Below are 24,156 nucleotides of genomic sequence, written 5' to 3'. Positions count from 1 at the left end.
TGTGTGTGTGTGTGTGTGTGTGTGTGTGTTTGTGTTCAGAGAGAGAGAGAGAGGCAGAGAGAGAAAGAGATTGGGTGGTGAGGCTTCCCTCTTCTCGAGTTCATCCCCCCGTTTTTTAAAACGGGTGACAGAGGTCCAGAGACGTTAGTGAGAGGGAGTCCAAGAATCTGAAGCAGGGAAAGACTGGCTGAAAGACGAACCGACAGAGAGGAGAGAGCCAGGCTTGGGCAGAAGAGCTGGCAAGAGAGGAGAGAGAAAGCAACAGACTTTTTTGTGTGTGTGTGGAGGGAACCATCGACTTCTGGTTGGATTTCTAAGAAGGGAAACTGGGAGTGTGACTGACTAGGCAGCAGTTTTTAAGTCGATTCCTCCCCCCGCAGCCCATCCTCTCTCACCCCTCTTTATGGTAAAAAGTGCAGGAAAGCATCGAAAAAACCTTTTTTACATGGGGGTTGCGGGGAGAAATTGCCTGGTGAATGCATTCCCTAGAAGGGGCTTGGGAGGGTGGTGAGTTTGAGTCTCCTTGTCCACACACCGAGATAGTGTGGGGTGAGGGAGGGGACAGTTCTCAGGCACCCCAGAGGTATGTGGCCTGGGGGCTGAGGGAGGTTTTGGCCTTGAACCCTGGACCTCCCAAGAGCTTTCGTGCTGTGCAGAGATTGGGCAGTGTTCCCCTTGCAGTGGCCCAGACTTGCACACCCAGTCTTTTTGCTCCTTCTTTCCTTATTACTTTTTTTTTTAATTAAAAAAAGTTGCTTGGCCGTGTGCGTATGTGTCTGCTCGTCTGCCTGGGGAAGGAGAGGCAAGTAGGGAGGAGGGGAGGTAGGAGTAGAGGCCACTACCCTAGGCCTCAGGGCAGCAAAAACAAATCTGCCTCCCAGAGAACAAAGTGCTCTTGCAGGTCCTAGTCTGTGTGGTTGTGTGATTGTGGTGACTCTGCTCACCTGGGCCGAAACCTGGGCGCCCTGCCAGTTAGGGAGGTGCAGGAAGAAGGCTGGGAGCCCCATCTTATCAGTTTAGGACAGGGAAAGCTCCCCTCTCTCCTTTCTGTCTACCATTGTCCTCCCCTAATTAGAATCTCAGCTTCTAGAACTGGGAGGCCACCAGCTCAGATGTCTCATCCAACCATCTTTGAAATTGCACCATAGGCCCCTTTGCACCCTGTCACCTCCTCACAGTCATGCTCAATAAAGGGGCCGTTGAGATTCAACTCTGCATCCCCTAGTGGTTCTCTGTGCATCCTGGGGCCCTCGGGAGGGGTTAGAGCCCTTCCTGCTCTTACCTACCAGCCCAGAGGGGAGAAAGACCCGAAAATCAGTGCTTGGTGAGGGCCCCAAGCTTGGACAGGGTTCAGGTTCCAGCCCTGCCACTTACCAGCTCTGGGTAATCTTAGGGAGGTTACTTAACCTCTCTGAGTTTCTACAACTGTAAAAGAGCTGTTGTGAGGGAGGAGTAAACAGTAACTTAGTAAAGCATTAGTCTGGCTCACAGGAAGCACCATTGTGGGCTGTTATTGCCATTTTTATTATACCAAGTTGTCTCCGGTCAGGGATGGGGTAGAGTCCGGAAAGCTGAGCAGGCTTGGGAGGGGAGGAGACAGAGGAATGGTCACCTGACCCTCTGCTGGGCTGGTCCACCTGCCGGCTATGTCGGAGGGGGAGGGGGCTGTCTTTCAAAGGAAACCCTGCCCCCCTCCTTTGCCCTGGCCTGGAGAATGTGGTCCTCCCCTCCCTTGTTGTGGAGTTGTGGAGCGACGGTCAGGCTCAGCATCTGAGCAATGGAGGTAAATACTCAACTCCCAGGGAACTCAGGGATGCTAACTCCCACTGCCTTTTGTCTGCAGGCGCTAGCCAGCAGGGCTGGAGGCCCCAGGTCCCTCCAAAGGGCCTGTCATGTAACAGAAGCGTGACAAACAACCCTTCACACCTTGGCTGGTGGCTGGCTATAGTTTCAGAGTACTTCTACATTCATCATTTCCCTTGATCTTCCCTAAGTGGGAGGTGGCCTCCAGGGATTTTGGATTGGGAATCTCCATCAGCCCTCTTCCCCTCCCCCACAAGGGTCCCTTGGCCTCCAGTCTCCCCCTCCTGTCTGCTGTCCACACTGCAGCAAAAATGACCTTTCTAAACTGCAAAGCTGCAAAATGTATCATGACACCTGCTTAAAACCTTTCAATGGCAAAAGCCAAATCCTTAGCTTGGCATTCAAGGCCCATGTGATATGCTCCCCTCACCCCTACCTCTTCAGCCTCATTTCTGGACACTCCCCTCTTATACATCCCAAGCTCTAGTCCTCTAGTCACATAAAACCAGAAGGAGGGAGGTGAGGGAGGGAAGGCTTGGGGAACTGTGGGAACTGGAAAACCTCTGCATTCTTGAAATCTCTGTCCAAATTCCCTTCCCCCAGGAAGCCCAATGCCTGGTGAAGCTGGTCCCTCCTTCTATTATGTTGCCACACCTTTTGTACATATGCACTATCACTTTCCATTCTCTTCACCCTTCTTGTGGTCATCTTGGCTGTTATCTCATGCCAGGGACTGTGTTGGATACCTTTAAGGTCATCACATCATTTAATCCCTATAACAACCACCCTAGATTGATAGTGGTGAGGCCCAGAGAGGGCAAGAGATATGTCTGGGGTTACACAGCATGTTCTCTGCAGAGCTGGAACAATAGTTAGGGCTCTAGTGCTCTTTTTACTACCTTACAATCAACACAAGAAGCAGAATGTGGTGTAGTAGAGAGGCCTTGGAGCTTAAGGGTCCCAGGTGCAAATCATTGCTCTTGCCCCTGGCTACCTATGGACTTTGGGCTAGTCAGTCCCTCCCCCTGAGCCTCAGTTTCCTTACCTGTAAAATGAGAATAAATAAGAAACGCTACCTCACAGGAATATAGAGAGGATCACATGAATTAATACATATATCAATATGTTGTAAGTTGTAGGGTGTTGTGTACTTTTCCTTGACCAGCCATACTTCAATTGGCGGTGTTGGTTGAGGACCTCTTTTCTCTCAGAACTCTCCAGATTGGAGGTCAAAGTCATCATTAGTCCCTTTGGCTACCTTGCTCTTTTCCCACATTTTGAGAAACTAAAATGTCCTTCTTTTCTCTCTCTTATCATAGCTGTCAAGCCCTGGCCGGAAAACCCTCCAAATTCAAAGTATTTCCATGAAGCCGCAGGATCTCTATTCTTCTCGCTGCATTTTCTTCTTTCCAGTTGTCAGAAGCCGGCAGATTGAAAGTTAATAGAGCATCAGGACCATGTGAGGAAATAATGGGAAAAAAGACCAGAAGAAAAATAATGCCAGTTCAACCTCCTTCTGATTCTATAGATCTGGGTTGACCTGTGATACGTTGTATTTTTTTAAAAGCACCTATGGTGGTTCTGATGTCAGTACAGGGATTGGCGGACATGGCAGAATGCCTCAGGGCTTGCAAAGTCTTTTCACACGTATTCCCATTTTTAAACCTCTAAGCAAACTTTTTAGGTAGGCTCTTATCACCTCCATTTTAAAAATGTGGAAACCGAGACTCAGAGGCGACTCATCCAGGGTCACACAGATAGAATGTAAAACTGGCTTTTTGAGACAACTCCAGCCATTCCTCTGCAGGGCCAGATTCCATGCATAGGCCTTGCTGGTGTCTCAGCAGTCACTGTACAATGAACATTCCTCCCCTCCTGCCAAATCAAATGCTTCCCTAAATATTTCTCTCCCACTCTCCCACCTCCATGCTTTTTCCCCTGCCTGGAATGACTTTCTCAGCCCAATATACCAGCTGCAGTCCTTGCTGTCTTCCAAGCCCTGATACCTCCTCCACAAAGACTTTTCCAGTTCCCACAGTTCCCCAAGCCTGGAAGCACTTGGTGTGTGCTTCGGCGCAGCCCCCTCTCCAGCCCTGCCTCCTGCTGAGACTCGATACTCCAACATCTTCAGCTATTGGGGTTCCCTGCATTCTGGCAGTTCCTTGCTGCCTCCACATCTTTGCTCCTGCTGTGCACCCCCAAGTGCCCCTTGCCCTACCCCATCTCTTACTTGTCATTCAAAATTCAGCTCAGGTTATCACTTCCTCCAAGAAGCCTCCCCTGATCTTCCCAATCCTTAACTCTACCATTGGAGGCCCTTCCTCGGTGCTTCCATGGTACAGTGAGGATATCTCTGTCATGAACAAGATTGTTCATTCATTCTGGCAAGGCACAGATTTTGGAGCCAAACTGCTCAGGTATGAATCCCAGCTTCAGAGTAGGCAAGTTCTTAAACTTGCCTAGTCCTCTGCCTTACTTTTCTTTTTTTAAATTATTATTTTATTTATTTTTGGCTGTGTTGGGTCTTTGTTGCCGCGCGCGGGCTTTCTCTAGTTGCGGCGAGTCGGGGCTACTCTTCGTTGCGGTGCGTGGGCTTCTCATTGCGGTGGCTTTTCTTGTGGAGCACGGGCTCTAGGCACGCGGGCTTCAGTAGTTGTGGCACGCGGGCTCAATAGTTGTGGTGCACGGGCTTAGTCGCTCCGTGGCATGTGGGATCTTCCCGGACTAGGGCTCAAACCCGTGTCCCCTGCACTGGCAGGCAGGCTCCCAACCACTGCTCCTCCAGGGAAGTCCCTGCCTTACTTTTCTTATCTGTAAAATAGTCCCTAGCTCAAAGGTTGTTGCAAAGATTAAGTGAATCAATTCGTGCAGAATGTGTAGAGTAGTGCCTGAATGTAGTGAGCATTGGATGGCTGTTGGCCACTACTATTATGATTTATTAATTCATTCTACAGCATAGGAAAAACATTTGTAAAACTGGACAAGGAAACTGAGGCAGGAGCCTGATTGTATGGTCTAGGAGAACACAGTGTGAGGTGTGGGAAGCTTAGCAGACACAAAGGTTTTTTTTCTCCCACTGCAGAGAAAAAAATGGAAGGTGGCTTTGACCTTGAGTGGGGAGAGGGGACACAGTAGAGAAGGAGGCTCCCTCAGCTGGAGCCATGGGTCTCTGCTTGACCCCCGGGAAAGGAGACTTTTGCAAAGAGGCGGAAAGCTGTTGGTCGAATCTGCCAAGGCCTCAGCCTCCAAGTTTCTCAGTTTGGTGGTGATGGTAGCAGGTCAGGAACAAATTGTTTCCTGAGCTGCTGCCAGAGCTTGTCTCCTGCCAAGAGGCCAGGTCCACACCTCAGGCTCTGCCCTTCCCTACCTTGGTTTCCAGGCTTCCTCTGACTCCAGAACCTCTGCCCTCATCCCTGCATCCAAGAGCTAAGCCGACCTGGGTGTTCAGACCGAATGTGATGCATCTGGCGCCATGGAGCCAGCATGGCAGCTGAAGGGCCTTTGGGGATCAGACATCAAGCATCTTACCTTATCATGTCCCTCGCTGTACAGGTGGGAGACTGAGGTCCAGTGAGGGGGAGTGACTTGTCCCAGGTCACAGAGCTAATGAACAGGAAAGCTTCTAGACTCCCAGTCAAGAGCTCTTTTAACCTCTCTGTGTTGCCACTACAGGTACATGTTTCCCCTTCTCCCAGGCCATTCTTCCATCCATCTGTCCTACTGTCTTTTTTTTTTTTTTTTTGGTTGCATCGGGTCTTCCTTGCTGCACGCGGGCTTTCTCTAGTTGCAGCAAGAGGGGGCTACTCTTTCTTGCTGTGTGCGGGCTTCTCATTGTGGTGGCTTCTCTTGTGGAGCACGGGCTCTAGGTGCGCAGGCTTCAGTAGTTGCAGTGCATGGGCTCAGTAGTTGTGGCTCGTGGGCTGTAGAGCACAGGCTCAGCAGTTGTGGCACACGGGCTTAGTTGCTCCATGGTATGTGATATCTTCCTAGACCAGGGCTTGAACTCGTGCCCCCTGCACTGGCTGGCAGATTCTTAACCACTGTGCCACCAGGGAAGTCCCCTACTGTCTTTACTCTCCATCCATTCATCCATCCAACATCCATTCAACAAATGTTTGCCTATCAAACCTCTGACACATGTCTGATGCTGGGCTTCAAGAGCTCATAGTTGGGGTGGGTCCTAAAGACATGTCTTAGGTCCTAAAGAATTTTGGGTGCTCTGATAGAAATCTGTGCAGAGCATTCAGAACAGAGAGGGGTCAGGTTCTAGCTGGAGCAATGAGGAAAAGTGTCATCAGGGTGGTGATGCCTGAAAGAGCCCTGCTGGACATAGAGGGATCGGAAATATGGGATCAGAGAGAAAGTTAAGGGCATTCCACCCAGAAGCAGCAAAGCCCAGAGGGAAGAGTACAGAGCAATAAATGGCTCAGTACGGGTGGGGTACAGGACATGAGGGGACCCAGCCAGGGACAGTTCCTAGAGAAGGAGAGCAAGTTGCAGGGCGTGGGGCCCTATGGGCTGGCTGAGGTGACAGTCCGTGGTGCCAAATGCATGGGAACCTCAGGTGATCTCTTACGTGGTCAGGTGCTCATCTGAGAGAGCCCCAGTGAAGGTGCCCAGAGAGGAGGGAAGGCTCTGCAGGGCCTGTCAGTCTCCTTCCAGAGACCTTACGCCCCTCCCCCTCCCCCACTACTCATTCCCTCTTTCCCTGTTCCCTCCTCTTTCTTGTCTCTCTCTCATTTTAGCCTGTCAGTCCTTATCAATTACCTGGACCCTCCCCACTTTCCTCTTTGTTCTGTCTTCCTGACAAGAAACAGATTGTATCCTACCACCACACTCTGCAGGCAAAGAGCCCCTGACTGGAGGTCAGGACATGGGATTCCAGGCCTGGCTTTGTCGCCAACTGACCTGGGTGAGAACAGCTTATGAATAACAACATATTTGCGGGGCTGTTTCCCTGATGATAAAGTCCATGGGACTATTGTCTCCTTGACCCCTGGCTACAGCGCCCTCTGTAGGGGAAGAGGGCTCATCTACACCCCGGTGCAGAAGTCTTCCTGGCTAGTCTAGTCCTTGAGGGCCAATGAACTCGGGGACTTTGTTATCAAGCTTGGGTTGCATGATAATGTTATTGCGTGCAAAGGGCTGTGTGCTCAATTTATTACATCTGTCCCAAGACAAACAGAACTGCAGAACACTACCCCCACAGAAGCTGACTCTCAGAAAACATTAGAATCTTTCTGTGCACTACAGAATATTCTCCAGGACAGATCACATCTTGGGTCACATATCAAGCCTCAGTAAATTTAAGAAAATTGAAATCATATCAAGCATCTTTTCTGACCACAACACTATGAAATTAGAAATCAATTACAGGGAAAAAAACGTAAAAACTACAAACACATGGAAGCTAAACAATATGTTGCTAAATAACAAAGAGATCACTGATAAATTAAAGAGGAAATCAAAAAATACCTAGAGACAAATTACAACAAAAACATGACGATCCAAAACCTTGGGATGCAGCAAAAGCAGTTCTAAGAGGGAAGTTTATAGCAATACAAGCTTACCTCAAGAAACAAGAAAAATCTCAAATAAACAATCTAACTTTACACCTAAAGGACCTAGAAAAAGAAGAATTAACAAAACCCGAAGTTAGTAGAAGGAAAGAAATCATAAAATCAGAGCAGAAATAAATGAAATAGAAACAAAGACAACAATAACAAAGATCAATAAAACTAAAGCTGGTTCTTTGAGAAGATAAACAAAATTGATAAAACTTTAGCCAGACTCATCAAGAAAAAGAGGGAGAGGACTCAAATGAATAAAATTAGAAATGAAAAAGGAAGAGTTACAATGGACACCGCAGAAATACAAAGCATCATAAGAGACTACTACAAGCAACTCTGTGCCAGTAAAATGGACAAATTCGTAGAAAGGTATAACCTTCCAAGACTGAATCAGGAAGAAGTAGAAAATATGAACAGACCAATCACAAGTAATGAAATTGAAACTGTGATTAAAAATCTTCCAACAAACAGAAGTCCAGGACCAGATGGCTTCACAGGTGAATTCTATCAAACATTTAGAGGAGAGCTAACACCCATCCTTCTCAAACTCTTCCAAAAAATTGCAGAGGAAGGAACACTACCAAACTCATTCTATGAGGCCACCATCACCCTGATACCAAAACCAGACAAAGATACTAGAAAAAAAAATTATAGACCAATATCACTGATGAATATAGATGCGAAAATCCTCAACAAAATACTAACAAACAGAATCCAACAACACATTAAAAGGATCATGCACCATGATCAAGTGGGATTTATCCCAGGGATGCAAGGATTCTTCAAATCAACCAACGTGATACACCATATTAACAAATTGAAGAAGAAAAACCATATGATCATCTCAATAGATGCAGGAAAAGCTTTTGACAAAATCCAACACCTAGTTATGATAAAAACTCTCCAGAAAGTGGGCATAGAGGGAACCTACCTCAACATAATAAAGGCCATATATGACAAACCCACCTCAAACATCATTCCCAATGGTGAAAAACTGAAAACATTTCCTCTAAGATCAGGAACAAGACAAGGATGTCCACTCTCGCCACTATTATTCAACATAGTTTTGGAAGTCCTAGCCATGGCAATCAGAGAAGAAAAAGAAATAAAAGGAATACAAATTGGAAAAGAAGAAGTAAAACTGTCACTGTTTGCAGATGACATGATAGTATACATAGAGAATCCTAAAGATGCCACCAGAAAACTACTAGAGCTAATCAATGTATTTGGTAAAGTTGCAGGATACAAAATTAATGCATAGAAATCTCTTACATTCCTATACACTAATGATGAAAAATCTGAAAGAGAAATTAAGGAAAGACTCCCATTTACCACTGCAACACAAAGAATAAAATACCTAGGAATAAACTTATCTAGGGAGACAAAAGACCTGTATGCAGAAAACTATAAGACATTGATGAAAGAAATTAAAGGTGATACAAACAGATGGAGAGATATACCATATTCTTGGATTGGAAGAATCAATATTGCGAAAATGACTATACTACCCAAAGCAATCTACACGTTCAATGCAATCCCTATCAAATTACCAATGGCATTTTTTACAGAACTAGAACAAAGAGATCTTAAAATTTGTATAGAGACACAAAAGACCCTGAATAGCCAAAGCAGACTTGAGGGGAATAAATGGAGCTGGAGGAATCAGACTCCCTGACTTCAGACTATACTACAAAGCTACAGTCATTAAGACAATATGGTACTGGCACAAAAACAGAAATATAGATCAATGGAACAGGATAGAAAGCCCAGAGATAAACCCACACACCTATGGTCAACTAATCTATGAAAAAGGAGGCAAGGATATACAATGGAGAAAAGACAGACTCTTCAATAAGTGGTGCTGGGAAAACTGGACAGCTACACGTAAAAGAATGAAATTAGAACACTCCCTAACACCATACACAAAAATAAACTCAAAATGGATTAGAGATCTAAATGTAAGACCAGACACTATAAAACTCTTAGAGGAAAACATAGGAAGAACACTCTTTGACAGAAATCACAGCAAGATCTTTTTTGATCCACCTCCTAGAGTAATGGAAATAAAAACAAAAATAAACAAATGGAACTTAATGAAACTTAAAAGCTTTTGCAAAGCAAAGGAAACTACAAAGAAGATGAAAACACAACCGTCAGAACGGGAGAAAATATTTGCAAACGAATCAATGGACAAAGGCTTAATCTCCAAAATATATAAACAGCTCATGCAGCTCAGTATTAAAAAAAACAAACAACCCAATCCAAAAGTGGGCAGAAGACCTAAATAGACATTTCTCCAAAGAAGACATACAGATGGCCAAGAAGCTCATGAAAAGCTGCTCAACATCACTAATTATTAGAGAAATACAAATCAAAACTACAATGAGGTATCACCTCACACCAGTTAGAATGGGCATCATCAGAAAATCTGCAAACAACAAATGCTGGAGAGGGTGTGGAGAAAGGGGAACCCTCTTGCACTGTTGGTGGGAATGTAAATTGATACAGCCACTATGAAGAACAGTATGGAGGTTCCTTAAAAAACTAAAAATAGAATTACCATATGATCCAGCAATCCCACTACTGGGCATATACCCAGAGAAAACCATAATACAAAAAGACACATGCACCCCAATGTTCATTGCAGCACTATTTACAATAACCAGGTCAGGGGAGCAACCTAAATGCCCATCGACAGACGACTGGATAAAGAAGATGTGGTACGTATATACAATGGAGTATTACTCAGCCATAAAAAGAACGAAATTGGGTCATTTGTAGAGACGTGGATGAAGCTAGAGACTGTCATACAGAGTGAAGTAAGTCAGAAAGAGAAAAACAAATATCATATATTAATGCATATATGTGGAACCTAGAAAAATCATATAGATGAACCGGTTTGCAGGGCACAAATTGAGACACTGATGTAAAGAACAAACGTATGGACACCAAGGGGGGAAGGTGGGGTGGTGATGGTGGTGGTGGTGTGATGAATTGGGAGATTGCGATTGACATGTATACACTGTTATGTATAAAATAGATAACTAATAAGAACCTGCTGTATAAAAAAATAAATAAAAGTCAAATAGTCAAGAAAACCCCAACAAAACATTAGAATCTGATCCATAAGGAAAGAAATTCTATCAAGGGATTTTCAGATTTCTTTTCTCTTTCTTTCTTTCTTTCTTTCTGTCTTCCTTTCTTCCTCTCTTTCTTTCTTTCTTTTTTCTTTCTTTCTCCCTTCCTTCCTTCCCTCCCTCCCTCCCTCCCTCTTTCTTTCTTTTCTTTTCCTTTCCTTCCTTCTCTTTTCTTTCTTTCTCCCTTTCTCCCTCCCTCCCTCCCTTCCTTCCTCTCTATATATTTAAAACCAAAGTTTGACAGAACAGTACTTACCCTTACCAGGGTGGTACACTATGATATTTTCTTTTCCCTCCTATTCTGTTCGATTAGGAATAATGATGGTAGTCACAACCCTGTAAACTGATTTCACATCCCACTAACGGGTTACAATGGGAAATTAGAGAACCTCTGTTTTCGTATCTCCCACGTTCAAACAAAACAAGCCAAAAGTGCAAAAGAATACCTCCTGCAGCTTAGTTGTTCCATAGTCACTGCTCTTCGTTCCCACAACTCTTTCTCTAATACATTCACTTAGAAATATTTACTGAGTTCCTTCCTGTGCATCAGTTAAGCTTCTTAAATGATAGTCTGGATCTATTGTTTTCACTTTCCCACCTCCCATTCATCCCTTCTAGAAAACCATAAACTGCCTTTTGCTACTGCTAAGCTGCTGACAATGGCTCACCAACCCTCGCCGAATGACATTTGTCACAGCTGACTCGCTCCTTGGCTTCCCTCCTGGTCCCCTTTGCTGGCTCTTCCTTGGTCCCCAGTCCACAGGTGACTGTTTCCCAGGCTGTGCTCTGCAGCCCCTACTCCTCTCACTCTGCACTCGGTTCCTGGGGCTGCTCACCCCACCCCTGCCCCACGCCTTCAGCTGCTCCCCGATGCTGAGGAATGTGCACCTGTACCTCTTGCCGGCACCTCTCACGTCAGCCTTTGTCAGACCTCTCTGGCCACCTGCCTGCTTATCGGCTCCACTTGGGAGTCCCACAGGCCTTGCACTCCATTTGCCTGAATCAAAGATTTAGTTTTCACTCTAACCTGCCCCTCCTGAGTCCTCATCTTAGGGAAAGGTGCCACCACCCACCCAGCTGTATAAACCAGGAAGCTGGGACTCTTCCAAGACTCTCCTCTCTCTCCCTCATCTCCACAGTCGGTACATCCCCAAGCTTCTCAAATCTAACCTCTTCTCTCTGTTTGCATCACCTGACCCTGGTCCAGGTGATGGCATTTCTTGCCTTGACCATGGAAATACCTTGAGGTCTCCCCGCCTGCATATCATCACCTCCAGACCAAGCTCTTTAGAGCAGTAAGAGGATTTCTTTTAAAATGCAATACTGATCTTATCTCTACCTGCTTTAAAATCTTCCCATGACTATTTGCTTCTAAGACAAAGTTGTAATCGTTTAGCATGACATAAAGAGCGCTGTGTAATCTGACCCCATGCTACCTCTCCTGTGTCCTGTGTCTCCACTTTGCAGACACAGCAACTCCCTCCACTTCCTTGGACACGGTGCTCCCACCCCTGTCCCAGACTTCGCACATGCTGTTCTCTTGAACTAGAACTCTGCCTAACGTCCACCTCTGCCTCCAGGTGCCTCTTAGCTGGCAGTTCTGGGAGGCCTTCTCTGACCGGCTACACGTGGGTCTGCAGTATCCTCTGCCTCTTCCATCATGGTCTTCACCTCGCAGTGTCATGATGGGCTCGTGCTTGTCCTCTCTGACTCTGGACTGTAGGCCCTGTGAGTCTAGGGACTCTCCTGTGCTGGTTGTTGTGTCCTGGCATCCAGCTCAGGACCTAGCACATCATAGGCACTCGATGAGTATTTGTAGAAGGATGCGCTTTTCGACTCAGCGAATGTTGGAAGCATAACAGAACCACCGTGGTGTTAGGGACAGTAACCGGCGTTTGGAACAGAGACTGTTACCATCAGAGTCATAGGATGTTGGAATCATGAAAATATAGTGATCTGATTTACAGGATGCAGATTCGTGCGACAAGAGAGAATATTCAGTTCCACCACTTCCCAGCTGTGACCTCAAGCAAGCTGATGAAGCCCTTTCTCTGACTTCTGGGTTGATGTTTTATAAAGTGTTGATAAGAGGCCCTGCCTGACCCGTCTGCGGGTTGGAAGCAATGAGACCGTGAACGTGACTGTGAACGTGAACATGTTGCTCCCTCTGACCTGAGTAAGTCTCTTTGCAACCAAGCAGCTGTCCTGGGGTTCTCATGGGGAGACCTGGTTGGGTTATTTTACTTCAACTATCCGGGCTTTGGGGCTTATTTTCCTGGGGGCCCAGAGGACAGAGCCTCTGCCCTGGCCTGGCATGCATCAGTACTCAGGGTTAGGCCCTGGGGGAGGGAACAAACACCCTTCAGGAGCAACTGTCTATAATCAGGGTGCGCTGAACTGCCTTTGAAGCCCGGATTTTACAGATGAGGAAACTGAGGCTCAAAGAGGGTAGGGTCTTGTCCAGGGTCACACAGGATGTTGGGGCAGAGCCACAGCTAGAATCTACTCCTTTGGGCTCTGAGTCATCAGGGAGTCTCCTTCGTAAATTCCCGATCTCCCTAGTTCTAGACTACCAAGAGGCATTTGCTTTGGTCTAGAACGACAGGAACCATGCTTGGGGTTTCTGAAGATGGCGATGTTCAGGGTTCATTCTTCAGAGGGTGCCAGATCGTTACATTCTGGGTCCATCAGCTGAGCGGAGAGTTCTGGTTAATTCTTCCTTACATGACCAAAGCAAGGTCATGTGAACAAAGCATTCTCGTACCCCTGTGTGAGATGAAGAGAAGGAAAGAGGCAGTTAGGTCAGGCTCTGGGCTGAGTGCACACATCCATTATAGCATCTTATCTCTGTTGTTTAGATGAGGAAACTGGGGCTCGGAGAGGTAAAACAACTTGCCCAAAGTCACTCAGCTCACAGATGGGGGAGCCAGGACTCCAGCCCTACTCTCTGATTCTGAGGCCCATGCTCTTTCAGGCTGTGTCCCTTAGCTAATCACTGCCTCGTGCCCTGGGAGGTGGACCGAGCAGGGATGCTGCCAGGAAAACGACCGACCCCAAAATACGGTGGGAACAGCCAGAAGAAGGGGATGGCATTTTGGCTCTGTGCTTCCTCTGATCTCCTTAAAGACTCCATTTCCTTTTCTGTAAAATAAGGAAATTATTACCTTGCAAGGCAGTGGAGGGAATTCAATGGATTCACTTATGCAAAGCGGTTCACATGATTCTGGACATGTAGTAATTGTTCAGTGTTTATTATGATCAATAATCATCATCATCATCTCTTAAATAAACATTTTAGAAGGAGATGGTCAGTAAAGCCTTGTTGAATAATTGGGGTGCTCAGTTCACACACCTGTCCCGAGAGCAGAGGATAATGGAGCAGAGGGCAAGGAAGAGGAGTGATATTAATGGAGCTCCTGCTGTGTGCCAGGCACCGTGCTAAACGTCACGATTGCCAGCATCGCGTCTGTGAACGCTCCAACAAAGTAGCTGTTATTGTTAGTCCGATGTTAGACTTGGAGAAACTGAGGCTCAGAAAGAGGGAGCGGTTGGATGGCTTGCGAGTGGCTAGAGGGAGATTTAAACCAAGGGCTGAGGACCTGAGAGACGTGGAGCATTTGGCCATGCCCCTCCAGGCTCACAGCTGCCGTAACATCCCTCAGAGCCGCTGATGCAGCTCTAGCTCACCTGCTAAGAGGTGCCCTGTGCACGCCCCATGCTGGGCCACGGTGGACCTTCTGAGGGGGCTCTGGTCCCAGGGAGCAGCACATTAGGGCTTTGCCCCCTAGCCTCTGCCTGTCTTAGCTTCTTAAAGTTCTTGAGGGATCATGAGGGGGGCTCCGTCTGCCCATCCAGCCTCCTTTCTCACAACTCGTCTGCCCACCCCCATGCACAAACGATGGTCACCCGCACCAGGCGACAGGCCCCCAGACACTTCAGTGCGGAAAGCCTGCAAACCCCTGCTCTTTTCCACTAGTCTTAGTAACCTCTCCCTTTAACCCCAAAGACTGAAACCCTGAGTGTCTCTAGTCAAAGGTCTAGGAGCTGTGAGGTCAAGGTCTGTCCTCAAAACCAGAGCCTGAGCGGGGGAAGTGAGATGGTCTGAGCGTGGGGAGGCAGGAAGCAGAGAAGAGGTGGAGGAGGGAGGTAGGGAGAGGAGATGGTGAAAGAACAGGGCAGGACCCAGTGTGCTCTTATATAAGGGAGCATGCCCAGGGCAAATGCATGACTGAACTCAGGTGCCTTCCCAGGCAGGTGAAGAACGTTCATCAGCCATGGGCTCTGTGCTTCCAGAGCCAATATCCGGGGAATGACTGCGCAAGAGAGGGATGCTTCAGCCCTGATGAGCAGCCAGGGTCAGTGATTTGTCCGTGGCAGAGCTGGGGGCCTCCCTCCCACCCCAGCCAGCTCCAAGTCCTACTGTTTGGAGCTGCAGGGCAGGCCCCATACCTAAAAGAAAAAAGGATACTTGTCTATCAACGTGCTTTCATTTTAATTTCTGGTGGTAGTCACGGGAATTAAACATTTGTAGACTGTTTCCCAGGGTTCATGCCATGGTTACCTTTGATGCTCCCGGGGACCCTGGGAGGTGTGGCTCAAGCCCTCATTTTATAGACTGGGGCTTAGAGAGGTTGTCCAGGGCCTCCCAGTGAGAAAGAGGCAGAGCTGGGACTTAAACTTAGTTTTTGCGCTGTTGGCACCTGTAATGGTGGCTCCAGTAAATAAAACTTAAAGTTAACAACTTACCGAAACTTACAATGGGCAAGATACAGTCCTTAACTCATTGAATCCTCACAACTCTATGAGGAAGGCATTACCCTTATCATCCCTATTTTACAGAAAGGGAAACTGAGGCACAGAAAAGTTAAATAACTTGTTTGGTTCATGGACTGAGTAAGTGGTGGAGCCACGACTTGAATTCAGGCCCTCTGGTTTCAGAGTCCGTGCTCTTAACCTCTTCATTGACACAGGGGCTCAGGGTGGAGGGAGTTCCAATTATGCCACGAGGCCTCTGCCCTCTCACTCATGGATAGGGGCCCATCCAGACACTGTGGTCAACAGCATGGTCAGCTGGCCTGGTCCTGGACAGGCAGGTGGATGAATCGTCTCCTCCAGGGATCGCTGCCAGCCCGGGTCAGGGAAGGTTGCGACTGTGCCCTGTTCTGGGCTTCTTCTCTCCAGGGGAAATCAGCAGACCAAGAGGCTGTTGAACTCACATGCAGTTCCCATGGGGTGAGGCAATGGGTGGGCCTGGAAAGCTGGTTCTAGTGGGGCCAGGGCACTTGGGCAGAAGTGGTCAGGCAGTCTGGAGTGCCAGCCCTGGCTCTGGCCCAGCTCCATGCACAAGCCAGGCAGATCCTTGTCCCTGGCATCAGTCTCCCATCTGTACAGTGAGGGGCTTGGACAGAGGGATTTCTCAGGCCCTTCCAGCCCTGTACCCTCTTCTCTTAGCTGTAACTCCTTAGACGCGGCTTTTATTTTCAAAGGAAGGAAACTCCTTCTTGTCAAGCACCTTCTAGGTCAGGAGGAGTTCCTGGCAGTTTTCCACTCTGACTTTTAGTGATGGTCCTAACTCCCAAAAGAATGACTGATGGTAGAGAATAGGACTGGTGTTCAGACTGTATGCATCGGGACTGCTTCACTGAGTATAAAAAGATAGATGTACTTCTGTTTTGGTTTGTAAATGGTCATTTCCCTTAATTTCCTCTAGTGCTCCCTATTCCGTGGGGCACTCCAGCAATTCAACGGCAAGTGCCCTAGCCAGGAGTGCCAACCTCCATTTGGCCATGCCACCATACTGCTGTGTGGCCGTGGTCAAGCAGTGTGATTATTGCCCCAGGCGGGGCAGCAGTGTGGCAGAGTGGAGCAGGTCAGACGCCAGAGTTCATGCCCTGCCTCAGCTACTAACTCCCCTGTGTGCCCTTGGGCCACTTCCCTTCTCTCTCTCTTTTTTATTTTTTAAATTTATTTTATTTAAGTGTATGGTATTTTTTATTATTATTTTATTTATTTATTTTTAATTTTTATTTATTTAGTTAATTTATTATTTATTTTTGGCTGCATTGGGTCTTCGTTGCCGTGTGCGGGCTTTCTCTAGTTGTGGCGAGAGGGGGCTACTCTTCGTTGCGGTGAGCGGGGGCTACTCTTCGTTGCGGTGCACGGGCTTCTCATTGCGGTGGCTTCTCTTTGTTGCGGAGCACAGGCTCTAGGCGCACGTACTTCAGTAGTTGTGGCACATGGGCTCAGTAGTTATGGCTCGTGGGCTCTAGAGCACAGGGTCAGTAGTTGTGGTGCACGGACTCAGTTGTTCTGCGGCATGTGGGATCTTCCCAGACCAGGGCTCGAATCCGTGTCCCCTGCATTGGCAGGCGGATTCTTAACCACTGCGCCACCAGGGAAGCCCCACTTCCCTTCTCTTAGCTTCAGCTTCTTCAAGGTGCCCACCTCTTAAGTTGTATTAAATGCAATCATGGGGGCAAAGCACCTAGTATTCAGTAGATGCTCAGGACATGCTAGCTCCCCTTGTGGCAGGCTGATGAGAAATCAGCCTTGGATTCAGGGGAGAGGAAGTATAATGTGTGGTATGATAGAAAGAGGGTAGGTTTTTGAGCCAGGAAGATCCAAATTCAGTCTGGTTCTGCCACTTATCCATTGTTATAGGCTGAACTGAGTTCCCCCTAAGTCCATATGTTCAAGTCCTAACCCCCAGTACTTCAGAATGCCTGTTTTTGGAAATACAGTCTTTAGAGAGGTAATTAAATTAAAATAAGATCACTAGGGTGGATTCAATTCCAACATGACTGGTGCCCTTCTTAGAAGAGGAAATTTGGACACAGACACATATAGAGGGAGAGCGCCACGTGAACATGAAGATGGTCACCGGCAAACCAAGAGGAGGAGTCCCCGAAGAACCAACCCTGCCAACACCTTGACCTCAGACTTCTAGCCTGCAGAACCATGAGAAAGTAAATTCCGTTGTTTAAGCCAGCCAGTGTGTGTAGTTGATTATAGCAGCCACAGGAAATGAATACGCTCATTACGCAACATCGAGCTAGTTACTTAACATTTCTGCACTTTAATAGTAGATTAAATTAAGTAATGCCTGAGAAAGCCCCAGCACATAGTAGGCCCTTAGCAAATGCTAGCTTTGCCTCCCCTCCATGCATGGGAACGGCAGCTGGCTCTCTCAGGGGAGGGGGCGGGGATGTCCCTGAGTCATCCTGCTTCAGCGTGAACCTGCAGGACACCTGACCCTTGACTTGGCCTTCACCTTTCCCCAGACTAGCAATCCGGCTCTCAGCCCCACCCCTGGCCTTGACACTGGCTTTCTACCTGCCAGGCTACGAGGTGGTCAGAGTTCACAGAGGTCTTCGCCCCTGCCCAGGTTCAGCAGCAGCCCTGCCGTGTGTGGCCAGCCTGCTTGGCCCCAGCCAACACCAGGGCAGGGTTGGAGGGGTAGGGAGGGTAGCCTGGGGGTTCTCGGGGCGGAGGGACTGGCTGGTGTGTCGTGTGGTATTTCCCCAGATGCTTGCCCACTATATTTCACCTGATGTTCACAGCACCCCCTGCAGGTGGGCTGGGCTAATGGCTCCTCTCGACACAGAGCAACGGAGGCCCAGAGGAGTTAAGGGGCCCCTCCCAACTCAAAAAACCCATGCTGGGATTAGGACCTCCGAATCCAGACTCATGCCCTGGCTCCTTTCACCACTGGGACCACTCGCTTGCCCTCCAAGCCTCTGGGGGTCTGTAGGGGTGTGGGAAGCACATGGGTCACCAGCCCTGGGCTCAGATCCCGGCCGGGTCTGGGACCAGCTGTGTGACCCTGGACAAGTGCCCACCTCACCAGGCTGTTGAGAGGCTCCTTGAGAGAGGGCAGCCAGCTCTGCCCCTGGGACTCTCTAGGCCGACCATAAATGGCAGCTACTGTGACTTTTTCAGAACTAACTGCTCAGTAACTGTTGCTGAATCGCATTCCTGGAGAGCCAGGAAGCGTGTCTGTGGGTGGGAGAGACGTCTGGCACTTCCAGGGGGGGCCCAAGCCTTCCTTCCTACACGCCTCCTCCCCCCAGCGCCTGGCGGAACTGGAGAGGGCGTGTAATGGGGGACCTACAGCTGGGTGGGTCTGGAATTTACCTCCCCCAGCTCACCATACCTGTCTGGAACCCCTGTCTCCCTGTCTGCAGTTCCCATCCAATAAACACTTCTACTTTCTTCATAACACCCGTCCCCATCCAAACTTATTTGGACTATTATATTTTCACTCTCACCTGCCCCCCTTCCCTCTCCCCATTCTCATAGAATGATAGTCATGCAGCAGGCATTTTGTCTGTGTTGTTCCCTGCTCTATCTCCTGCACCTAGAACAGTCCCTGGCACGTAGTGTTCGGTCATTATTTGTGGAATGAATGAATGAGTCGATCATTTGTGGTCAGCTCTTTGCTGCATTTGTGGATGTTGCTTAAGTCAGAGCCCAACCCTGTTTTCTAGAGGCTTCTGGCCTTTGGGGGGAAGCAGACACAGGCAGTGACCAGAGTGTGACCTGCACTATGACGGAGGGAAGGAGGCACCTGGGCTGGGAGAAGCTGGAGCAGGTGGCATCTGATTGGCTTCAAGGAGAAGGAAGGGCCACATGGGAGGACCCAGGAAGCCTCTCAGAGAAGCCTCAGCTGAAGAAATAAAAGGTGAGTTAGAGTTAGAGAGACAAGGAGGGGACAGCATTCCGGGCAGACAACAGCAGGTGCAAAGGCACAAATGCAGGAGAGATGGCGTCGAGTTAGAGGTGTCTGATGCTGTGCCCTGAGCCACAGGGTAGGGCCAGTGGGTGCAGCAACTGGGATGATGGACGCTGGGGTCTGGGAGGGGGTGCCTGAGGGAACAGCGGGGTCGGATGGGAGCACAGCTGGCGGGTGTGCAAATCCAAGCTCTTTCTTCTCCCAGTTCTCAAAGGCTTCCTTCCGACCTGTTGAGAGGTAAGGCTGCCACTGTCTGCCAGGTGGTTGTGGCTGTCTCCTCCCTACTGCCCGACTTTCCCAGGTGAGTGCGGTCTCCCCTCTGAGCTGGTGTCTGTTTCTGCCTCTCTTTGTCTCTCCTGAGAGAGAACGGGCTGGGGGTCAAGGTCCGCCCAGCCAGGCCAGGCAGGGGTTGTGGTGGGGTCGTGGAGCAACCACTCCCCCTTTCTGAGCCCAATTTCTTCCTCAGACTCACCGTGGGTGGATAATAAGTGCCTTGCAGGCCTCCCTTCCTGGAAGTTTTGGGTTTTGACAGATGAAACAGGGTCAGGAAGAATGTGGCAGCTTCTCCAGTCAGGAGACACTGCCCAGTGGCCTCAGGAAGTGTGACTCATCCCAGTGTCGCTAGGGGCGGGGATCAGGGTCCCGGCTGCTACTCCTCCAGAGAAGCCTCTAGGCCCAGGCAGCCACGGGGGAGCCCAAGCCAGAGAGATGGTCTGTCACAGACTCTCTTGGTGATCCTAGCAAGTTTCTGCCTCTTCTTGGACCTTGGTCTCTTCTTTTGTGAGACAGATACAACAGTGCCTGCCCTCCTTCTGCAGAGCCTGGAGACCTACCTGCTCCTCGTCCTCGATTTGGCATGGGCTCACCTTGGACAAGTCTGTCCCCTTTCGGGGCCTCAGTCTCCCCATCTCTATGCTGAGGGGGTTGGACTTCAGGGCTCGCCTCGGTGCCTTCTACTACTGCCCCCAAACCTCGTGCCCCCACCATGCCCAGGGTACAGGTGCTGGGTGCGGATCTGCATGATATCTTCATCCAGGCTCAGAGCCACAGGGCCAGGTGCCACGAGGGCCCTCGGTCACTCAGGATGCATTTGTGGCACCTGAGTAGGAGAGTCTCAGGGAACGGCAGCCAGTAAGGGCAAAGCCTGGAAGAGGGAAAAGAAAAGTACCAGCCTGTCGGTGGTAGAAGGTTTCCCAGGGGAGGCAGAATTCAGCCAGAGTCTTGATGGAGGAGTAGGAAGGGGCTGGAAGAAGAGAAAAGGATTTCTTTTTTCCATTTCAAGGCATTCCAGGCAGATGAAATAACATGTGCAGAAGCAGAGAGGTGTGAAATAGCATGTTGAGCTTGGCACACTGCAAGCAGCACAATATGGTTAGAAAGTTGGGAGCAAGTGGGGAGGGGTGAGAGAAGAGAGCGGAGAGTAGAGGATGTTAGGAGCAGACCATGCAGCGCCTCATGTGCTAGAGAGACATTCACAGTGTGTCCTGAAGGCAGTGGAGGCTGATTCTTTTCATCCTGTACAAAAACCTTCCTGAGGATCTGCTTGACCCAAAGCACCTTTGTAGGGGGTGCTACGGCGCCCTCCCCAGACGCTGGCGCCTCCCCCTCAGCCTGGAGCATTCACTCACCCCTCTGATGGTTGACAGCTGGCCGCTGAGACTCCCCTTCCTGCCATTGCCTTAGGAGACCCTCCTCATCTAATGTCACTCCCCTTCCCTGGCCCAGCCTGCATCCGATGACTGCTCCGTATGCAGGGTAAAGGGCTCTTCGCCTCAACTCGGCACAACCGTGAAAGGTCATTCCAGCTCCAGAGCTCCCTAGAGGTGGGCTGAGACCTGCATGGGGTCTGCATAACAGACTAACTTGTCCCTCTGCCCAGCCCTGCTTCATTTACCCCCCAACACAGGTATTCATCTTGAGATCAATCCCCAATAAACCTCCTGCTAGCAAATATGCATCTCAAAATCTCCTTCCGGGGCTTCCCTGGTGGCGCAGTGGTTGAGAGTCCGCCTGCCGATGCAGGGGACGTGGGTTCGTGCCCCGGTCCGGGAAGATCCCACATGCCGCGGAGCGGCTGGGCCCGTGAGCCATGGCCGCTGAGCCTGCGCGTCCGGAGCCTGTGCTCCGTGACGGGAGAGGCCACAACAGTAAGAGGCCCGCGTACTGCAAAAAAAAAAAAAAATCTCCTTCCCCAGGAACCCCAGCTGTGACAGCCGTCACTGAGGGATGTCAGTGAAGGTGGACATCTCATCAAGGGGTCAAAGAGAGACCCCTGCTTTTGGAAGTGGCTCTGTCCAATGTGAGGATGAAATGGAGGGAACCACGGGAGTCCAGAAGCCAGTGGGGAGCTTGTGCCAGCTTAGCAGAGGAGTGAGAGGGATGGATTGGGGGAGTTAGAGAATTGCCAGACAGGGGACAGACTGGGTGTGGAAGCTGCCTGGATCATCTGGGCAGAGGTCAGATCATCTGGTCAGATCATCTGGGAGCCAATTCCTGGGACGGATTTAACGGAACTCAGTTCAGTTTGGGAGTGGAGAGCATGCCTTGCCGGTAAGACATCTGGGGATTAACCAGCACCTGGCAGTTTACAAAGCATTTACTCACACCCATTAGTTTAAATGGACACCAACCAGTCAGAAGGGTCACCAGGGCCCCGGAGACCCTCTACTGGGCCAGATGTTAACCCTTTAGTTGCTGAATCATGGGGACAGTGGGTGATGTGCTGGGTGGGAGGGGCACTCAGGGGGGTCTGAGGAGCAGCTATTTACCAAGCAGTGAGTTAGAATCTTTGTAGGTCAGCTGAATATCAGCCTTACTGGCTCCTCGTATAATCCTCATAGGAATCTGCTGAGGCAGATACTATAATCCCTTCTTAAAAAGAGGAAACCGGGGCTCAGTGAGGTGAATGACTTGCCAAAAGTCTGACAGCTCCTAAGCAGTAGAGCTGGAGTTGAAAACAGGTCTGTCCGACCCTGCAGCCCGTGCCTGTAATTGCTGCAGTGGGATCAGACCTGGAGATCTTGGCTCTTCAGTCAGGGTCTTTCCCCCTTGTTTACACGGCCACTTCCCGTAGTGAATTCCAGAACTTGTTTTCACAAGGCAATATCTCCTTCTAAGAAATGGTGCTGAGAACGTCCAGACCCGTGGGAGTTGTGGGGTGGAACAGGAAAGCCCAGTGCCATGCACAGGGGAATTTCCAGACCTGGAGATCCCCCAGCACCTGGTTTGGAGCCCAGGCGTGTGTGGGAAGGCTCACGGCCTCTCCAATGGATAGCGCCTCCCCAGTGGCAGAAGGAGACCTAGGGGGCCAGCTGCTCACCACCTCCAACCTGTTCCTTCCAGAGACGTGGGCTCCCTGTGAAGCAGGGAGCATCTTGTTCCTCTGGAGCATGGCTATTCATTCATTCGTTTACCCATTCATTTAATATTTATTATTATTATTTATTTTTGCGGTACGTGGGCCTCTCACTGTTGTGGCCTCTCCCGTTGCGGAGCACAGGCTCTGGATGCGCAGGCTCAGCGGCCATGGCTCACAGGCCCAGCCACTCCATGGCATGTGGGATCTTCCCAGATCAGGGCCCGAACCCGTGTCCCCTGCATCGGCAGGCGGGCTCTCAACCACTGTGCCACCAGGGAAGCCCCCATTCATTTAACATTGAACAGCTATTTAGGGAGTACTTTCCATGCACCCTGTGACACCTGGGTCCTGCCTTCACCTGGGTCTAGCCTCACCTGGGATCAAGGTGGTGGGGAGATTGATGCTAAACAGGCAACGACAATCCAGTGAGACAGATGGGGAGTGTACGGGCCATTCTGTTGGTCCTCGGGTCCCCTTTACCAGCACACATGAGGCCACCATAGAGATGTTGTCAGGGGCTATTGATTAATGGATAAAGGAAGGAAAGGCTGTGGTGGGACAAAAGGAAGGACTTCCTGACTGGCCTGAGAGAAAGCCCTGCAGGCAGCATTAGAGGTGGGGTGGCATCGCCATCTTGGGAGAGCACCAGCCTCTGCCCTCAGCGTGTGAGAGCTACCCATCTAGAGGCAGGAGGCTGGACTTAGAGACGCTGGGGTCCTCCCAGATCTGGAATCTTCAGTTCTGCTGTGGCTCCACGTGGCATCCAACTGCCAAAAGGACACTTTGGTTGTTTGCTCAGCTGTGACCTAGAACACAATGAACTGACTTTCTTGCTAAATCCTCCTCCGGGAGTCTGGGAGAGGGTTGACAGAGGGAGTGGAGCGGGGAGAGGCGCCATCCACAGTGTTCTGGTCTCCTGTCCCTGAGCCCATCGTGACTTGATAGGTTTTCACTGTGCAGGTTTTGCACTGTGCATGTTTTTAAAAACATGACCGTGTGTGTGTGTGTGTGTGTGTGTGTGTTTCTTTTTCTTTTAACTTTTTAAACTTTTCTGAGAAGATGATTTTAGATCTTTATTTACTCTTCTCCCATGTCTCAATCACAGTTTCATCTTCATCTCCATGGGGCTGTGATACTCAGAAAAGAGGACGGCTTCTCTTGTAGCCTTCCACGGAAGAAGTGCCTGCATGAGGAGGGGAAGGAGCAGGAGGAAACTTTAGTGAGCACCTACTATGTGCCAGTTCTCACAGAGAGCGCTCTGCATATTATCTGTTTTTTTGTGTGGGGATGGGGGTAAGGAGGCTGAGAGATAAAGTAATATGTACGAGAGGCATGTGGTTGATGATGATTATGCTAATTAATAAACGATAATTTATTGTCATTTGATAGTATGATAATTATTAGGGGAAATTATTATTCGAAAAAATGACAATTTATTACAGTTCAACCGAATACATGTTATTCAGGCACATCTTAGGATGTTCTTGCTGTAGCCTCGTGGGAATCCTCTGCAATGAAGGAATTATTCTCATTTCAAAGCTGAGGAAATCGAGACCG

The 24,156-nt window shown here is 49.2% G+C and overlaps 1 long non-coding RNA gene across 1 annotated transcript; it reads left to right on the top strand.

The window, feature by feature from the left end:
* The first annotated feature begins 18,928 nt into the window (after nt 1-18,928).
* Nucleotides 18,929-23,875, top strand: LOC138842773 (uncharacterized). Its single transcript, XR_011377612.1, has 3 exons — nt 18,929-19,190; nt 19,447-19,542; nt 23,705-23,875. It is a non-coding gene; the product is annotated as an uncharacterized lncRNA (long non-coding RNA).
* Nucleotides 23,876-24,156: the final 281 nt, after the last annotated feature.

Source organism: Globicephala melas, chromosome 8, assembly GCF_963455315.2.
Source record: "Globicephala melas chromosome 8, mGloMel1.2, whole genome shotgun sequence".
Lineage (NCBI taxonomy): Eukaryota > Metazoa > Chordata > Mammalia > Artiodactyla > Delphinidae > Globicephala > Globicephala melas.
Note: the sequence above shows the minus strand (reverse complement) of the source record. Positions and strands in the feature narration are given on the sequence as shown.